The sequence below is a fragment of the Podarcis muralis genome, chromosome 11, assembly GCF_964188315.1.
Source record: "Podarcis muralis chromosome 11, rPodMur119.hap1.1, whole genome shotgun sequence".
In the NCBI taxonomy this organism is placed as follows: domain Eukaryota; kingdom Metazoa; phylum Chordata; class Lepidosauria; order Squamata; family Lacertidae; genus Podarcis; species Podarcis muralis.
Window position 1 is genome coordinate 65,764,125 of NC_135665.1, and position 14,667 is coordinate 65,778,791.

A 14,667-nucleotide genomic window follows, 5' to 3' on the forward strand; every position below is an offset into this window, starting at 1 on the left:
CTCTCTAAACAATTTGCCTATTGTGCTTTTTAAAAAACTGCTTGCTTTCTAAAAACAACAGCAGCAGTAACCCCACAGAGCTGTTCCGGGCTGAGTTCAGGAGCAAATGCCATATGACGGGGGTCTGTAGGAATTAGGGACCACTACAATTACAATTAGGGACACAGGTGGCACAGTGGGTTAAACCACGGAGCCTGGGGCTTGGCAATCAGAAGGTCGGAGTTCGAATCCCCGTGGCGGGGTGAGCTCCTGGTGCTCGGTCCCTGCTCCTGCCAAACTAGCAGTTCAAAAGCACGTCAAAGTGCAAGTAGATAAATAGGTACCGCTCCGGCGGGAAGGTAAACGGCGTTTCCGTGCGCTGCTCTGGTTCGCCAGAAGCAGCTTAGTCATGCTGGCCACATGACCGGAAGTTGTACGCTGGCTCCCTCGGCCAATAAAGCGAGATGAGTGTCGCAACCCCAGAGTCGGTCACGACTGGACCTAATGGTCACGGGGTCCCTTTACCTTTACCTATGCTTATTAGGGGGAGGCGGCACATCCCCTAAGCCAAACAAGTCCAAGGCCTGTGGGGATCATATTGATTAACAGCAACCACTTGAAGTGTAGCAAAGAAATGGTTCTCTCAGGGGCTGCCAACGTGGTGCCCCCCAGAGGCTGCTAACCGACAGCAACCCATCATCTCTGAGCACAGGCCATACTGTCTGGGGTGGGTGGAAACTGCAGCCCAATGATATCTAAAGGGCACCGCATGGTCTCCTGCGATTTTGGCCTGTATTCAAAGCTGTATTCATAACACATTTTGCTAGAGAGTGAGGGAGGGCAGGCGCTTCCCTTTGCATAACACCAGGCACAGCTCTCCACAATATGTTAAGCGGGAGGGAAGCTCTGCGATGGATCTCTCCGGCTCAGCAGTGTCATTGTCTGTACATCAGCAGCTATCACCTCCTCCCTCAGACAAACAGACCGCGCATACAATGCAATTCCTAGGAGCAACAACAGCGGCAGAAGGCTGCCTCTCCGGCCCCCTGGAGAGAGCAAGGAAGGTTCAGCGGCGCCCCCGGGGGATCATGCAAGCACCCCCGGCGCGCGTCTGCCACGTCCCGCTCCAGCCGGCAGCCACGGGTTGCTTCCTGTGCCAAGGCCTGCATTAACACGCTCGGGTGCTCCAGACAGGGGTGACCCCATTTATCTCCGTAGACCTTCCCACCCTCCAGTGGAGATGGGAACATTAATGATGTTCATTGCTGGGAGTTCATTTCCATTCCTTCCGGCCGGAGAGGCAAAGCTGGAAGGTGTCATGACAGAGCGCATGCAACATTTGCAAGCAGGACCATAAACCGCTCCATCCTAGGCACGGGGAGGGGATCATGTGGAAAGGATGAAATGCACAGTCTCTCTCTCTCTCTCTCTCTCTCTCTCTCTCTCTCTCTCTCTCTCTCTCTCTCTCTTACACACACACACACACACACACACAAACACACACACACGCCTGGCACCAGCAGCAACAAACCAAGGCTGGGGGTGTTTTGTAAGAGCAGGAAAAGCTGGGACTGGGCACAGAATTCAGCACCTGAAGTTCAATTCTATTTAAAGGGGGGAGCTACGTTTCTAGTCCTTATGGTGGAGGGGATATTCTTGAAAGTGTGTGGGTAATACATGGTAAATATATCTATATCTATATCATCTATATCTATATCTATATCTATATCTATATCTATATCTATATCTATATCTATATCTATATCTATATCTATATCTATATCTATATCTATATCTAGCTATCTAGCTATATACAGTGGTACCTCTGGTTGTGAACAGGATCCATTCCGGAGGCCCATTCGCAACATGAAAAGAGTGCAACCTGAAGCGCAGGTGCTTGTGCACATACGCAAAGCGCAATTTAGCGCTTCTGCGCATGCATGAGCAGCGAAACCCAGAAGTAACCCTTTCGAGTTATTTCGGGTTGCCGCAGGACGTAACCTGAAAGAACGTAACATGAAGCAAACGTAACATGAGGTATGACTGTATATATATCTCAAAGCTAGCACTCAAAGGCATTTTGGGGGGTCAGGAGACAGACCTCCAATGTATTCCACGAAGCAGGGGAAATCATACAAAATTAGAAAATGTCCCTGTGATTATGTGTAATTTGCACAATACCTATGGCTGGCATAATTCAGCTTGCAGTATCCATGGTGTGGGTTTATTCTTCAGGGGCAAGGAAAGATGTCTTCAGTGCAGAGGTACCCCAATAATACCAAGGCAAATGTCTCTCCTAGAAGCAGCTCTCCCCACATATTTCTCAGCTGGGAAAATATTGCACCAAAGAGCCACAGAATGCCCAAGGGAGAAGAGATTCTCTGTTTCCCATTTGCTCTGCTTATCTATTTCATTCCTGAAATGCTCTTACAGTTTGGGAATATTGTTCCTGATGTGTCAACGTGTAGAAATGTCCCTTCTGTGTAATATGAACCCTCTGCCATTTCTTTCCCTATTCCAGCAGGGGCCAGGGCACACGCTTCTAGGAAGGGAAGGGAAACTTCAGAGCAAGCACCCCGATGGATCAGGCTGCCAAACAAGAGATATGTGTCCCTGCCTGACTTTCCCAGAGGTGACCATCGTCTTGTGGGCTTTGTTCCCACGATCAAGCATGTGTAATAATAATAATAATAATAATAATAATAATAATAATAATAATAATAAAAATTATTTATACTCTGCCCTCCCCGGCCAGGACCAGGCTCAGAGCGGTTAACATCAAAGTATGATACATTAAAAACATAAATCAAACAATTGATTAAAATACATCTTAAAATCAACAGAAACAACTCCTAGCAATGCTTGATTTATAACCTAGAACACAACTGTTTTAGAATATGATCATGGGACATTCAGCGAGTATAAAACAATCCAGCTACATAAGAACATTAATCGTTCCCAAAATATAATTATAAATGAACCTTAAGTATGTATACAAACTCAATGAGAGGTGTGAAGTGCAGAAGGGAAAGGGGGCCAGCCGCATAGTGGCAGAGCACCCAGGTCCCCCTAACTGGGATTTCCATTTCAAAGGTGAGGCTCGCAACAAAATGTAGCAGCGTTGTGCACTCCTATGGTTCCAACCAGCCAGACGGGACCCCTTCTTCCAGGATACTCCATTCCATTACTCTTTCCACCACTGCCGGTCATTCCATAATAAATATGGCATGCTCAGTCTTCATTGGGCTGGGGGGTTTGTGGGTGGGTGGGGGTCCCTCTCTTCTGTTCGTCTGCAAAATCTGGGTTTCCATCGAGCGCTCTGACTCTTCTTTCTTGTGCATGGATTGGGACATCTGAATCAGCAAAGAGCATTGCAGGATCAGACCAGTGGCCCGCCTAGTCCAGCATCCTGTTCTCACAGTGCTCAACCGGATGCCCAGATGGGAAACTAGCAAGCAGAGCAACCAAGCACCAGAGCAACTCTCCCCGGTTGTGGTTTCCAGAAACTGATATTCAGGAGTATTGCTGCCTCCCAACTTTGGAAGCAGAGCATAGTCATCCTGGCTAGTAGCCCATCGATAGCCCCCTCCTCCTCCATGAATTTGTCTGATTCTCCTTTAAATCCATCTGGATTAGTGGCCATCCCTGTCTCCTACTGCAAGGAGTTCCAGGGTATAAATATACACTATGCGAAGAAGCGCCATCTTTTTAAAAATATATATAATTTTATTAAAGATTTTTTAATTTACAAAAATACATGTGTTGTCCCTTTTTTCAAGTTGTGTCTTTTGCAGATCAGTTTCATTTGTTGTGAGACATTGTGGGAATGTTCAGGGATGCAGGAGAGGATATATTCTCTGATTATAGTCTTTCCAACTTGTGTTAACAAGTTCCGCAATTTAGCAGAGTAACATTCCCCTTTTTAAACTCACAGCGGATGCGTTTGCTCAGGCTCACTAAAGCCTCTATAATAACTGTTCTGGTATTTCCCCCTTATTCCCTCATAAAAGATAAGACACAACACAGTATTCTATAAAAGTTTAAAAAGGTTTAGTCACACTTCATTCTGTTCACAATAGGATCCCCCAGAAGGCAGACTTAGCTAAGAAAAGTAACATACACCTGGAAACTATCTCATAAGGAGACCGTCCCTTTGTCCTCCAGCCAAGAGAGCATCTTTGGCTAAGCAGATGTTGCTTCTTCGATGCATGTAGTGAAAGAGAGAGAGATGGCTGCCCTGCCCTGTGCTTTTGTCATTACCTGCACAGGTGAGGCCATGCCCACCTCTAGTCACATGCAGAGGAAGTCTGTCCCAGCCCAGAAGGAAACAGGAAGTTTACCTGCTGGCTGGACAAGCATTCCTCCCCATGTGTAAACATGTTCACTCTAGGAATGTTGTACTTGACTGCTCTTGTGTTTCACATCCCACAGACATTAGTATTGTATACAATGTTAGGTTAGGAAGAAAGGGGGGAAGGATGAGGAGAGGGGAATGGTGAGTGGGGTGGGCTTGGGTGGCAATGCTTCAATTCTTCTCCTTAGAGTATGTGTGGGGTTTTGTGTCAGCATCACTTGTGTGGGTCCTCTTTACTATTCTTTTGTTGTATTCCTTTGCTGGTGCCATCTTGACTGCATTGGGGGCCACATTTGGAGCGGAGAACCAATTTGCTGTTAGCATATAGGAGAGGGGACAGGCCTTGGAAATGCTTTGGTCTGAGACCCTGGAGAGTAGCTGCCAGCCAGAGTTGGGACAGAGTAATGTGCTAGGAAAAGCCAAAGGTCTGTCTCAGCATAGATTGCTCATGGGGACCAAGGAATTCAGGCTCCATCTCCCTATCTGGCCCATTCCACCCACCCTGCTTATTGTCCCTGGGCCAGATATCCCAGCCAGCCCTGTCCATCCCATCCTCGGTCCTTTGATCATCTTTATCGCTCTCCCCTGACTCCTGTCCAGCTGGCGCCAACCTCCTTCCTAAGTGCTCGCAGCGTGATTGAAGGGAGGGGTTTCTGCATCTCCAGCCAGTTGGCTCGCTCTGGAGTAGCTGTGCAGCCGGACACCAGGAAGCTTGTGGCTTTGATGCATTAGGAGCACTTGCAAAAAAAAACAGCCCCATCTCGCCACGAATTGATGCTTCTCTTCTTCGCCACCCACTGCCTGCAGGCGTTTCCATGGCACTGGGTGCCCGGGAAGAAGCAAGAGGCTTTGGCAGGCTGAAGCTCTTAGGGTGGGAGAATCACGGAATCTTAGAGATGGTACGGACCCCCAAGGGTCATCTAGTCCCACCCTCAAAAAGCAGGAATAGGAGCAAAAGAATCCCTAACAGAAGACCATCCAGCCTCTGCTTATAAACCTCCCATGAAGTCCACCACCTTCAGAGGGAGTCCACTCCACCGCCAAAGAACTCCTAGCATCAGAAGTTTCTTGCTAATGTTTAGTTGGAATCTCCTTTGAAGTTGAATCCATTGGTTCAGGTCCTCCCCTCTGGAGAAGCAAAACAAACTTGCTCCATCTTCCATGTGGAAGATCTTCCATCTTCAGTTATTTGAAGATGGCCACCATCTTCTCTTCTGCATGGTGCTGGGACCCACAGTATCTCCAGGGCCATTGCTCTTCCCAAAGACAGGTTCTTCCAGACCCAAATCTATCCCAACAGCCACCCACCCAGCTGTCTTCTTATTTGGGGTGCCTCCAAAAGGATGAGATCCCACCATGTGTCCCCACCACCACCACCACAGCTGCCCCAGCTCAGCAAAGGACCAGGCAGCGTGGCTAAACTATGGAACTCCCTCCCACAGGAGTTCCAGTAGAAGAACTGAACCATTGCCACCCGACCCCACCCCACTCACCATTCCCCTCACCTCCTCTTTCCCCCCTTTTCTTCCTAACCTAACACTGTATACAACACTTGTTCTTGTTGTTGTTGTTTAGTCGTTTAGTCGTGTCTGCCTCTTCCTGACCCCCTGGACCAGAGCACGCCAGGCACTTCTGTCTTCCACTGCCTCCCACAGCTTGATCAAATTCATGCTGCTGGCTTTGAGAACACTGTCCCACCATCTCGTCCTCTGTCGTCCCCTTCTTCTTGTGCCCTCCATCTTTCCCAGCATTAGGGTCTTTTCCAGGGAGTCTTCTCTTCTCATGAGGTGGCCAAAGTCTTGGAGCCTCAGCTTTAGGATCTGTCCTTCCAGTGAGCACTCAGGGCTGATTTCCTTCTGAATGGAGAGGTTTGATCTTCTTGCAGTCCATGGGACTCTCCAGAGTCTCCTCCAGCACCATAATTCAAAAGCATCAATTCTTCAACACTAGACTGCTTTAAAAGAGGATTAGACAAATTCATGGAGGAGACAGTTGTCAATGGCTACTGCCCCCTCCCAAAAAAATGCAGAGTTCTCTTTCTTTTAGGAAGGGATTGTAACACTGCCGATATGATTCCTCTCCCTAGGTGATTTTGGGTGGAAGACTTTGAAAAGACTGTAACAGTCATTGCATAGAAAAAAATTCCTAGGGTGCTAAGTTTGTATTTTGAAGGGGGGGTAGTTGCCCCCCAAGTGTGCCTGGAATGTTCTATCTGCAGTAAGAGTGCAAATCCTGAGTCAAGTCTGTGAGTCACATGAAATTACATTGTAATCTGATAGAGAGGTCCACTTTTCCACTTCTAGTGAAACCTGAAGGAGGATCTGTCCATGGTGCTAGCAGGAAAGGAAAGGCCTGTGTAGTTTGCCGCCCTTTCAGACTCGCCTGGAAACACCTCCAGATTCATGCATGGGATGTACATGAATCCTCAAATTCATTAGTCAGTTTCTCTATGAAACGGTCAAGTTGACCGGCTTCCCACTGAATTTCCAGTGACCAAATATCAAAATTGCACACACGTTGTTTCTTATTGCAAAGCTGGCCTACTATACACTTTTGTTAAATAACAACGGAATGTTTGTATCATGCTTTAGGGTATTCACAGTGCTGCACATTCATTATCTAGTTGCAAGTCATACAAGCAGCTGATTTTGTTATCCCCATTTCACAGAAGAAAAGACTGACGCTGAGAGAACGGCTTGTCTACTGCCACCAATTCAATAATGGACCAGCGGTAGCTTCCTGACCCCCAGTTCCAGCCTCTCTGCCACTATTGGCTGCAACAGCTATTTAATTTTCTATATATTTTGTATGCAGAGACAGGGCTTGTGATTGCATACTGTACATTTCCAATGGAGGATTTTGTCTGGCAATGCATTTGTGCATTTGGGGAGAAAGGTGTGCTTCCTGTACGCTTGCCCCTGCTTGTTATAATCCATGTCTCTTGTGGCAAAAGAATTCAGAACACTCTGTGGTTCAAACTGCAGCCCCCACCCCCAAAAGAGCCCCAACATTCTCCACCCCATCGGTGCCTTCTTAGCATTCTGCAGCTTTCCATTTCTTGGCTGACCAAAAGGGAGGCCTGATTGCAGATTCTTGGGCCCTGCTGAGCCAGCAAGCTCCAAAGCTAATTCTACATTCATTAGGCACAGTCTACTGGTAGGAAGCTTTTTCACCAGATAAAGATTTCAGAGGATCACACTGGCAGGGAGAAGGGGCAGGAGGGAGGGCCTCAGCTCACAGACAGGACTGCGGGCTATGAAAACCTTCTGTGCCTACAGTCACTTCAAAGCCTCTGGTACAGGAGGAGGAATAGCTGTTTGCAAAGAAAGGGATGTCAGGCAGGGGAGAGAGGCCTTTCTGTAAGCAGGCATGATGCAGCAGTTAACACCTCCAAAGAGTGGCACAGACGCTTCCCTCTTTGCCAGCCTCGCCACCAGAGGATCTGCTGTTTACCTGACTTTGAACATCAAAGGTTCGGCAGAGTTATGGGGGAAAGTGTCCAGGAAACAAGGAAGGGTTTGAAGGCCCAAAGGAGCAGATTGTCTGGGGCACAACCTTGAACAGAATCTTGTCCATACACTGCAAAATATCACAGAGGGGTACATGGAAATAAGGGAAGTAAAAATTAAAAATCACCCTGCATCGAAGGGCTTGCAAAAAGAAAGCTAAAGGCGTTAAGTGGATGCACTTAACCCTGGCTTGCAAGTTACCAACTGGCGTAGCCCACTCTGCAAGAGCCTGGAGGTCCATTTCTGTCACCAGAGAGCCACAGTTCCCTGCAGCTCACCTCCCTTGTTAAAGCCAAGATTTTGAGGGTGGGGGGGTACCCTGTTGTTGTTGATGATGATGTTGTTGTAAATTCAACTTATACACTGCCCTATACCCGGAGGTCTCAGGGCGGTTCACAACAAGACCACAGCATATAAAATCAAACCAAAAGCAGTAACTCAATAACACCCCCCAAAAAAAACCCCACATTCTAAAAGGGTGTTGGATGTCAGTAAGATCATCCAAAGGGCTGGTTAAAAAGGAACATTTTTGCCTGGCGCCTAAAGGTGTATAATGAAGGCGCCAGTCGAACTTCCCTGGGGAGGGCATTCCATAGATTAGGAGCCACTGCAGAGAAGGCCCCGCTCTTGTGTTGCAGCCCTCTGGACCTCTCGCGGAGGAGGCACACAAAGGAGGGGCTCAGAAGATGATCTCAGGGTCCGGGAAGGTTCATATGGAAAGAGGCGGTCCTTGAGGTATTGCGGTCCTGAGCCATTTAAGGCTTTATAGGGCAAAACCAGCACTTTGACTTGGGCCTGGAAAAGATGCACACACAGAGAATACGTTCAAATGTGCTTCCTTCTTCGGGCTGAGAATAAGTTCAGGGACTGCACCTTGTCTCAAACCCTCAAGCTGCATTTTATTAAAATTCAAACCAGCAAGCAACACAGTGAGCCCCCTGTGCCCCTCAAGCTGTCGGCACAGACATTTTCTTGTAAACAAACAGGCAACGCATCTCGCGCGTGCCAGTCACCCGCAGCCAAAGGCCAGCTGGTTCTGCAATTCCTAAAGATAGGTTGGTCTCACTTTGCAGGGCAGGAGGCTGCCATTGGCTCTCAGCCTCTGTTTTCCTTAAGAAATGTTTGACCCTCGCTTTCAATGCAAAGGGTCCTCAGGGCAGCTGGCAGCAGATTCAATGAAGACGGTAAGGATCCTTCTTTTAAAAAACAACAAAAAGAAAGCAGGAGAGCAAATATGCCAGTAAGAAATAATAAAACACCAGGTAAGATGTGGTGAGAGGAAGAGAAAAGGACATTAATGAACCTTGCAAGTTAGCATGAACAGAAAAGCCTTTCTCTCTCTCTCTCCTCATCAGTCAGAGCACAGAGAAGGGCCTCTGAGGATGACTCTGTCGTGGGCACTTCAGGTGCCACCCAGACCCCTTTGCTGTTGTTTAGTCTTTTAGTCGTGTCCGCCTCTTCGTGACCCCATGGGCCAGAGCACGCCAGGCACTCCTGTCTTCCACACCCAGACCCCTTAGGGTTTTGTAAGTCAAGACGAGCTCCCTGCCTTGGGTCCAGAAACAAACCAGAAACCAGTAAAAGGTTGTGTTTTTTTAATAGCATCATAGGAGGGAACTCAGGGGTCATCTAGCTCAACCCCCTGCAATCACAACTAGAGGATCCCCAACAGAGGACTGTCCAACCTCTGTCTGGAAACCTCCAGCAAAGAATAGTCTGCCCCCTTCCAGGGGAGTCCATTCCACTGTTGAACTGCTCTTACCACCAGAAAAAAGATTCCTAATGTCTATTTTTTTGTAATTTGAATCCATTGGTCCTCCCTTCTGGAACAGCAGAAAACAAAGCTTGCTCCATCTTCTAGTTGACATCCCTTCAGGTGCTTGAAGATGATGATCATGTCACCTCTAAGCCTCCTCTTGTCCAGGCTAAACATGTCTTACCTGGAGATGATGCTGGCCAATGGTCTCGGAACCTTCTGCATGCCAGACAGGTGTCCTGCCACTGAGCTGCTGTGACCCATTCCAAAAAGGGCAGTATACCCTTGTCCCTCCCCCCCCCCACCTGCTCCCTGCCCATCACCTGAGCATTCAGCCTGGAGAGAAAGAGGCGCAGCCCAGATGGGCTGGCGGTGTGTTTTGCTGTTCCTCACATCGCCGGTTTGAGTTGGGCTCTGAGGTCCCCTTTGGCCAACTAGCAAAGAACCCTGTCGTCGGCAAGAGAGCGAGAGTCACTGCAAGCAGGAACATGGTGAGGAAGCGAGATAAAGCAAAATAATTAATAGTCCCTGTTTCATTCACAGCCGAAATGAGGGGGGCGGCGGATTTTACATCAGTGAGGCTGATCTTTGCCCACAGCTTGCCTTCATCTGTAGCTGCCTGTCTGCTGTGATGACAGGCAGTGGCAAGACGCTGGAGCAGAGATTCTGCAAACCAGATGAGAGTTGCCCGGCTGAATCAAGAAGGGACGGCGGCCTCCCTCACCATAATCTTAATTAAATGGCAAAAAAGGCAGGAGATGTCAGGGGATATTTTAGTTGGGGAGGGAGGGGATAAAACAAGCAAAGCTGTGGCAAGAGAGATATTGCTAATAAGGGTCTCCAGAGAACTGTCAGCGGAGGAAACAGCTGCCTCATGCGGTTACGAACAGAGGGCTGAAAGAAATTATTAAAACTTCACTGTGTTGCACATAGATACTTTGCTGGAGTCTTCAGTTGCCCATTTGTGGGCATGATGCGTGCCTTTGGTAGAGGGACCATCTCATTCTCCACTGCCACAAACCAGTCTGGGACTGGGAGCTTCAGACTGGAAGGTGTGCAGATGAGGGCAACCAAGATGACCAAGGGTCTGGAAACCAAGCCGTATGAGGAATGGTTGAGGCAGTTGGGTATGTTTAGCCTTGAGAAGAGCAGGCTGATAGATGATATAAGAGTCATGGGGCTGATGGAGCAAGCTTGTTTCCAACTGCTCTGGAGAATAGGATGAATTCAAACCAAGGGATTCAAGTTACAAGAAAGGGGACTGCAACTAAATCATGAAATAGACTCCCTTCGAAGTGGGTGGACTCCCCTTCATTGGAGGGTTTAAAAAAACCTGAAAAGTTGGGTGTCCATCTGTCGTGGTTCTTTGGATGTGGGCGGGGTCCCTTTCAACTCTGCAGTTCTATGAGACTTGTGTTTGCTGATGACAAACCCAGGGCAACTGGATATAAAATCCCCAGGAACAAAACACGACGAAGGCCGAGATACTGATCCATGAGGCCTTCCATGTTGGCTCTTCCCTTCCTGCCTTTACTCCACAGCCAGAAGCCATAATGCTTCTGCATACCACTTGCAGGCAGTTTCAGCTGGAGAGAGTGCTGCTCTCACACTCTGGGCTTCCCAAAGGGTCGTCTGGTTGGCCACTGTGGGAACAGGATCCTGGCCTAGATGGGCCACTGGCCTAATCCAGCAGGTCTCTTATTCTAGCATACAAAACAGATGACAATATTTATATACACATCCATTGTTGAACCATTGTCTTCTAGAAGAAATCCTGCTGCGTATCGATTTTGTTCTTTGTAAGTGACTAATATTATAATTACCCGTGCTACAGATCACTCATATTCTTCCAACATCTGCTACATCTCCTCTCAGCTGCAGCAAAGCATTAGATCGTTGTAATTCTGCTACATATATGTGGCATTAAAGGAACCTCTAAGCTTTCAAACTCCAGCCCCACCTCGTCCTCTAGCCAAAAGCGAAGCTGCCATGCATCTCGTCCAGAATTAGGGACAGAAACATTTTCATTCTGCGCTCAAAGAGGACAGGATCACACCCCAGAATGGAAGTGGAGGGTGATGTCAGTCTAGGGCTGCAGGGACCCGAGTCCATGTTCTCTCTCCATTATTGTGATGGCCTGGGACTCGGGCTCAGACTCAGAACCAGAGGAGACTCAGTCTGCACCGGATCCTTTGCCTCAGGCGGCAGCTGAACCAAGTCTGGGGCCTGATTCTGAAGAGTCCCAGTCTGCACAGGTTCCCCTGCAGCAAACCCCAGCTGGGCCGAGTCAGGGGCCTGAGCCTGCCCTGGCTCCAGATGTGGGGATGACCTCGTTGCCTCCAGCTGGACCATCACTTACAGCTGCTCCACTACCGGTTGGGTCAGGGGAGGCTGAGGCAGCCCCTGGGTCTAGTCACCCACCGAAGTCTCCCGAGCTGCAGAGACTCAGGTCTGAGAGAAAAAGAGACCTGAGTACTCGCAGGAGGAGTGCTCACCTTCGGGCGAAACAGGGAGGTGAGTCGCTGGGAGATCAGGACCGGCCATGACCCTGACAAAGATAAAAGGCTGTCGGACCTTGCCCCAGGTTGCAAGAGCAACACTGAAGTATGCTAGATCCTGCCTGAGACCCTGTACCTGTCCTTGCCTGGTTTCCTGCCTCATGTCCTGCCTTGGCCCTGTCGGACTGACTCCTAGTGGAACCTTTGGATTCTGGACCCGACCTGGACCGCGTTGCTCAGGTTACCCCCGGGCCCAGCACAATTATGAAGCTCATGAGGGGACCTTGAGCCAGGCACTCCTTCTTACCTCAGCCTACCTCACAGGGCTGCTGTGAGGGGAGGTGGACTCATTAGACCCTTGGAGAAAGGCTGGGTTATTAAAAATGAAATCTGAACAAGGTCAGAGGGGAGCCAGAAGGAAGGGGCTTGATCCTAGCCAGGTTTTGGTCGCGGAATATTTTATTGATGCCAGAGCTAGCTATTAAAATACCACACAGCTGACCATGTGCAACGTGTGAGTCCCTCACCACCAAACGCACACACAACTAGAATTGGCAAGCTGTTGAGACTGTGTTAAGCCCTAGTCCCTGGGGTGGGGGGTCTACAGGGGCTCCCCAGGTGTTACTGAACTACAACACCCATTGTCCCCTGACCATACTGGCTGCTGGGGGAGAGTGGAAGCTGGAGTCCAACCACATCAGGAGGCCCACACACACAGAGAGAGAGATGTTCCCCATCGCTGCCACTGCATTTCCCTAAAAAAACCCAAAAACTTTTTGACCGGGAGGGGGGGGGTATGGGAAAGGATGGCCTTCTGCAAATCAAACGCTGTGTGCAAAGTGGCCTGGAGATACTTCCTCGGGGCTACTTGCATGGTCTTTGAGTGTCCCTTTCCGAAATCGCATGGACACCTCCCTCTCCCAAGGCCAGGGCTGCAGAAATGGTCCAGTCAGGAGGATGGAGCTGTGCCTTCCGGGGGGGGGGGCTCCTCTTGCCACGTGGCGCCGCGCGCTGCAGTCTGCCGCCCCCCTCCCGCCACCCAGGCCACAGTTCTGCCAGAGCCTGACTGTCAACACGCCGGTGGGAGTTAGGATGTAGCTCCATCCCCTCCCCTCCCCAGCCCCCTCCAGACTGGGGCAACAGCCTAGACAGATCTGGGGCTGGAGGAGGGGGCGTGGGGCGTGGTGGGGCGGAGTAGGGCGGGGGAGTGTTTGTCCTGCGGGAAGCGGAGCCCGCCCGAAGCTGCCTTTCCCTCTCCGGCGGCGGGCAGGGAACTGGCGCAGAATCCGCAGTTCTCAGCGAATGAGGGAGCTCAGGGAGGGGCTGGGTTGAGACTGGGAGGGGGGGCGGGTGTCATTAGTGCTTCCCAGCAAAAGCAGCTTCCTTTCCAGGCGGGGAGGAGAGAGAGGCAGGCTGGGGACTGACTGGTGCAGGGAGCCCGGAGCAGGCGGAGTTGGTGGTCTGGCTCCCTTCCCTTCCTTGCGCATCCCTCTCGCTCGCCCGCCGCTGCATCCCTCCTGCATCCCTGGAGAGAGAGCGGTCCTTGGGTACCAGCGTCCTCCGAGCCTGCCCGCCGCGGCTCTTTCCTGGGCTGTCCTCTCCTGCTGCTGCTCCCATCCAGGGAGAGCGCTCCGGGCTCTTCCTCCGGGGTACCGCCCTGCCCTCTCTCTCTCCGCCCTGCATCTCCTGGAGAGAGCGCGCAGCATCCCTCCTCTTGGGTACCAGCCTCGGCATCCCAGCCCGCATCTCCGAGGAGTGCAGCGGCGGCGCCTCTCTCAATGCAAGGGCGACCACGGTGATGGGCTTGGAGTGGGCAGCTTGTTAGGTGTGGAACCGAGGCAGACCACCTCAGGTGAGCGGATCGCAACAGGGCAGGGGGGGGAGGGTCGTTTTGCGGAGCCCTGCCCTCTGCAGACAGGGTGGGAAAGCGCTGTTCCAGGGGTCTCTGGAAGGCAGGTGAGGGGGCAGAGCTATCTAAGGAGAGTCTTGGTCCAGGGGGGACCCCCGGAATTAAGGATGCTTCGGCTGGGGTGGGAGGTGCGATGGATGCTGCCCTGGCTCCAGGGACTGACCTGGATTGAGACCTTTTTAGGAAAAAAAACTGCATTTGTCCATCATCATGCCCCCGGCTGTCACTTCCAAAGTAATAAATCGTAACTGGAAAGCGGGTTCTTTTGCATGCTGGGTGTCGCACAGGCTGCATAAGCAGAGAACCTTCCTAGGAAGGAGCAGTGCAGTCTGGGTGGGTCGCAGAGAGACGTGGCTGAGTTTTGGGTGGGCTGCATCATTGGGATGCATCTCTGGCCTGAGGCTGGCATCGTGCTGCGAGAGGGAAGTGGCACGAACATGCCCCCTGCAATGTGTCGTGCGAAAGGGGTGGAGGATCCCTTGTTGTGACGCAAGAGCAGCTGGTCAAGGTGAGCGAGGGGCCGGCTGCCGGCTTCACAAGCAGGCTCTGTTGGTTGGGCGGGCACTGCAGTGCTCCTGGCCATGGGCAGAGTTGAGAAGCTGGGGCTGCCTGCCTTTTGCCATCAGGAATGAAGCCCTTCTCAAAGCCCTCCCTGCAAGGCA

General features: G+C 50.5%; 1 protein-coding gene across 1 annotated transcript in view; it reads left to right on the forward strand.

Annotated features, from left to right (window-relative positions):
- The first annotated feature begins 13,170 nt into the window (after window positions 1–13,170).
- PHF24 (PHD finger protein 24) overlaps window positions 13,171–14,667 on the forward strand; it is a 35,982-nt gene continuing 34,485 nt past the window's right edge. Inside the window, exon 1 of the mRNA XM_077936581.1 lies at window positions 13,171–13,948. The gene's annotated coding sequence lies outside the window, so the exon portion shown is untranslated. The remainder of the gene's footprint in view (window positions 13,949–14,667) is intronic.